The following is a 5,173-nucleotide window of genomic DNA, read 5'->3' on the forward strand; positions in this document are numbered from 1 at the left end:
GACCCGACAAACAAGTTCCAGAAGAGTCTGTGCTGAGTGAGCTCTTCTCAGTGGCTCCTCAATTTGCAAAAATTTATAAATAAAAATGTAAAGAATTCCAACTCCCTGACAGCAGTGGCTACTAGTCATGATAATAGTCATAATAGCAACTATTTATCAGCTATTATGTGCTGTGGGCTTATTATGCCGTTATAGCTTCCCAGCAGCCCCATGAGGCAGGGACCAAAGCCACCCTCATTTCACAGAACGGTAACCAAGCTCCAGAGAAGGTAAAGAATCTGCCCGAGCTGGGATGCAAACCCAGGCCTGCCCGATGCCAAATCCCATGCGTGTACCAATGCTTGTGGTGGAGGCTGCCACGCCAGTTGCTATCCATAAACACATGAGCAGGTTCAAGGTGGTGTGAAAGGTGTCAGAGGGCAGGGGCCTGAGACTCCAGCTTCAGGCGGGAGATCAGGTTACTTCCTCCTGCAGGCTCCACCCACAGTCCCTGAAGCTTTTCTTCTCATCCGGGACAGATTCAGTCTTCCAGACAGCTAGTTAATTGGTCCAAGTGCTTTCCAACCTTTAATCATGCATGAATCCACCTTCAGAAATCTTGTCAAAGCCCAAACTAGTCTCTCATACTTTTGTTAAAACAGACTCACCTTTTCTCTAGCTAAATAGATGCATTTTTTAAAAGGAAACTGTCACAACTATAGATGGAAAAAATCAAAGAAAACAAAAGGATGTCATTGAGCTCTGACTGGCTACAGTGTTCACTCAGGCTCAGAGCCTGAAGCCTGCTTTCTCCTTGGTAGAAGGGGAGACTAGCGAGAGGTAGATGATAGAAATGTACCAGCACCCCCGTCCCCACCCCCTGAGTCACTTTGTGATGGGATTGGAAGGGTTGACACTAAAATGGAGAAGGAAATGACTTTCTCCCTTGTATTTGAATGTTACGTGACACCCTGGCCAGGAGCCACGCAAATCCGTTTGGGTGCCACCAGTGGTCCCCTTCCCACACCGTGGGGAGCACAGGCCTGAGGACAGCTTCAGGGTCGTGCTTGGTCCCCAACAGCTGCAGCCTCACTTAGCCACGGTGCAGAATTCTCTCCTACCCAGCTGCCTTTGGGAGTAATGCAGTCCTTTCCTGGTGGCCATCTGGTCTACCACCAGTTCTTCTGAGAGAAAAGGAACATCTGAGGATAAAGGGAGGGTTGGGATTAGAGCTCCAACCTTTGACTTACCAGGTGAAAGATGGTTTTGCTTTTGTTTCATTTGGAGCCAAGCTTCTGGCCCCAACGGACAGGACTAGCCCCATCTCTCCCCTCCATTTCTTCTCAGTCCTCGGAGAACATTTCCTATCAGCAGCTAATGCCTGGAAATCATCAACTCAGACGATTAGTCTCTGCCCTTTTGTTCTGTTTTCCGGAAGGTTTAGAATTCTTAAAGGCAGAGGAAGAACCTGAATTGTAATAATCACTAGATTAAAGATAGGACAACATAGATTAGACCCCAATGCCCTTCACATCTAAGGAGATGACACTGTTAATTAGTAAGACTCAGGATCCTTCTCTCTCGGCCCCTCCCCACTGACCACCTTTAGCCTACAAGACACCAGACCTTGACACAGGCTCTCTGGTGACCAGGAGGCGGCTGACATTGCCGAGGGCCTGCTCCTAACAGGGGAAGACCTGATTCCCAAGCCATGGATCCATTGAGAAAGCCCAAGTGGACCAGCAGCTGGACCTGGAGGGGTTCTCTCTGAATCCATGGCAAAGCCTCTACCTTTCCATGTGTGCGAAGCAGCTATGTGCAGCTCTCCCAGAGGAGCTGGGGCCGATGGACCACATGCTGCTTTAGCCCTGTTGAGACTTGGGACGGGTCGTGGTGGAAGAAGTGGGCAGCGGCTTGCCTGCCTTTCGATCTGGGTGGAGAGGCTTGTTGAGGGGTGGACTGGCTGGGGCTCCCCAGCTTTCACCGACACCTCAAGGCCCTCTCTGTGTCCGGCCAGGCCCGGGCTCCTCTGGACAGGCCTTTCACAAAGCTTTCAAAGAACAGGGACCCAGTCTCTTACCCTCGCTCAATACTCTGTCTCTTAGGGTTAGGGAGCTCTTCTGTTTCTTTCTCCTCTATTCTTTCATTACGACAGGGGTACACCATGATTCCCTCAGCCACGGAGGTTACGAGTGAGGGCTCTGGTATAAACCTGGCTCCATTTGATCTCGGCTCCAGCATCTATTAGCTGAGTTCCTTTGACCAACTCAATCTCTGCCAACCTGTTTTTTTTCTTCTTTCTTTCTTTCTTTCTTTCTCTCTTTCTTTCTTTCTTTCCTCACCTGAGGACATATTTCCATTGATCTTTTAAAGAGAGTGCAAAAGAGAGGGAAAGACAGAGAGAAACATCGATTGGTTGCCTTCTGCATGCATCCTGACCAGGGCCCAGGCCAGGGAGGAGCCTGTAACCAAGGTATGTGCCCTTGACTGGAACCGAACCCAGGACCTTTTGATCCACAGGCCGATGATCTGAGCCAAACTGGCTAGGGCCATTTTCTGGCCTCTAAAATGGACATAATCGCCGTGCCTCAGTGATCAGTATTGTGTGCAGCCAGTGAGACAGAATGCATGTGAAACATCTAGCACAGTGCTTGGCACACTGTCAGCTCTTAGTCAAAGTGAGATCATAGTTTTCTCCTCCTCCTCCTCCCCCCTCCCCCCCTTCTCCTCCTCCTCCTTCCTTTGTGTTGTTCTTCATCAGATTTGCAAGTCCCAGGAGTAGGACTTCTATCATTTATTTCCTTGTCTCTGTGTGGGGAAACTGAACAGAATAATGGGATGAAAGAAGACAAATATTACATCTATTCATTCCCCCACCCGCCCCCGCCATCACCCAGGTCAGTTTCAGGATCCAGGTCCAGGGCATAAATAACTGGCTATTAACCTGGCCTTTCCCATACGGTTCCCCCAGTGTCTGGCCTGGTGCTTGCACTGCCAGTTTCCACATTTCACCATAGCCTCTCTCTTCACGGTGGACCTGTGATTCACAAAATGAGCAGGCCTCTTCCGGTCCCTGGGGCCCCCTGACCTGCAGCCAGGCTGCACAGCTGGGCGGCAGCTGCTTCAGACTCCATGAGATCCGTGGGATCTGAAGCGCCCACCCCACCCCAGTCCAGGAAGGTCAGGCTGGGCTTTCTTTTTGTTTGGTTTCCCTCTGCTCCGGTCCAGTTCCAGCTCCTGGGAAGGGCACGTCTGCCACCTGCTGGCCATGGGCAGCACAGCACCTGGCTGTCCCTCAGGCTCCAGTTTAGAACTAAGATGTGGAGCTCTGCCTGGCCCAGGCACAGGTCTGGGAGGCCCTTTCCAGAGGACGAACCCTCCCTAAAGTTCTCCCTCGGGTCCCGCCCACATCTCAGCACTGCTGGTAGCCAGGCTTGGCCCACACTATTCAACTCAAATAGGAGAATTCAAGGGGATATCTGTCTCCGAAGGGCTGACAGGTAGAGAGGGTGGGCCCTGCTCTCCAGACAAGCTGGATGGTGGGAAGATGGTGGGGGTTGGGGCAGGACCCGGACCAAGGCAGAGCTGACTGGCTGTGACAGGGTGAGAGTGATGGGGGGCAGCATACATTCGTCCTCGGGGTCCTCGCTTGCCCTGACACGCGAGCCCAGAGGTGTCAACTCCAGATGCTCCCTGTGCAAGCACCCCAGGACCAGGACCACCCTCGAGACCTGACCCTGCTCTTCCTCTGCCACGCCTCCCACTATCAATGTGCCATCCCGGCCAAGCAAACCACCCCCTCCTTTGTCTCATCTCCTGAAGCAACAGGGCGTGGGGCTGGGAAGCAATCACACAGGCACAGTCTAGGCAACAAAGGGCCTCTCTTCCTTTCTGCGCCTTCCTTTCCCCTCCCAGCCTTTTATTTTGTAATTTTTCAAAACTCCAGAAAAGTGGCAAGACTCATGCAATGAATATCCTTCGCTCAGGTAGAATCAGCGATGAGCATTTTGCCACGTTGCTTTCTTTCTTGCTCTCTCGTGTATGACTATATGTGTTTGGTGTGCCGAGTCCTTTGCAGCTAAATGGCAGACAGCACCCTCAATACTTCAGCATCTCCTAAGCATAAGAACATTTTCCCTCGAACCACAATGCCCTTATCACTCTTAAGAAATCCAACATGGAGACAATGATACTATCTCATAGAAGCCTATATTCAAATTTCCCAATTGTCCCAAGAATGTCCTTTCTAGCTGTTTTTAAAGCTCTCGGATGCAACCAAGGGTCACACGCTGCAATTCGGTGCTGTGTCTCTTTAGTGTCATTTAGTGACGAGCAGTCTTCCCATCCTTCTGTGTTAGGCAGCGTTGGCATTTTTGCAGTCTACAGGCGAGCCGCTCCGTAGCAAGCCCGCCACCCAGACCTGCATGTTCCCTGTGAGTACATGCAGGACAGGCATGTTTCCTGCCAGTAGATGCAGGACAGGCGTGGTCCCTGTGAGTAGATGCAGGACGGGCATGGTCCCTGCGAGGAGATGCAGGACAGGCGTGGTCCCTGTGAGTAGATGCAGGACGGGCATGGTCCCTGTGAGGAGATGCAGGACAGGCATTGCTGCCAAGGGTGCTGCTTGCTGATGTCCCGCCCTCGGTACATCGTGTTGGGATGCGTTCCGTCTTTTTGCCTTTTTTTCCTAATTTAGCATCTGCCTCGGTCCCCCAATGGGTAAGGAAGCCTACAGTTAAACAGAACTAAAAATAAAGCTAGAACTGGTGCTGCCAAGAGAGACGTCGGCAGCCGGAAGGTGCAGCACGGTGACCAGCTTTCTGGCCAGCAGGGCCCAGAAGGAAACATGTTGGGCGACAGACCTCTCATTTTCCAAGTCAGAAGTCAGCAAACATCTGTGAAGTGCCAGACAAATAAATGGTGCGATACTGTCTCTGTCACAACTCCCCTCCATGGCAGCACAAAAGAGCCATTAGCACCATGTGAGCAAATGGGCATGGTGTGTTCCAATAAAACTTTATTTATAAAACCACAACTGCAGGGTTTGGCCCAAGGGCTCTTGTTATTAACCCCTGATTTACGTGAAAAGAAATATCCCAGCGACTAAATGAGGAAAGCTTTCTTTTTCTGGTAAGTACTGCATTCTAAGAGGAACTGTTGATCTCATCCTTTGCCCAACACAAACTCTTTGAGG

General features: G+C 51.1%; 1 protein-coding gene across 2 annotated transcripts in view; it reads left to right on the forward strand.

Moving 5' to 3' along the window:
* Positions 1 to 5,173, forward strand: part of HABP2 (hyaluronan binding protein 2) — a 32,046-nt gene that overhangs the window by 4,876 nt on the left and 21,997 nt on the right. The gene's annotated exons all lie outside the window — the stretch shown is intronic.

This window comes from Myotis davidii, unplaced genomic scaffold (genome assembly GCF_000327345.1).
Source record: "Myotis davidii unplaced genomic scaffold, ASM32734v1 scaffold107, whole genome shotgun sequence".
In the NCBI taxonomy this organism is placed as follows: domain Eukaryota; kingdom Metazoa; phylum Chordata; class Mammalia; order Chiroptera; family Vespertilionidae; genus Myotis; species Myotis davidii.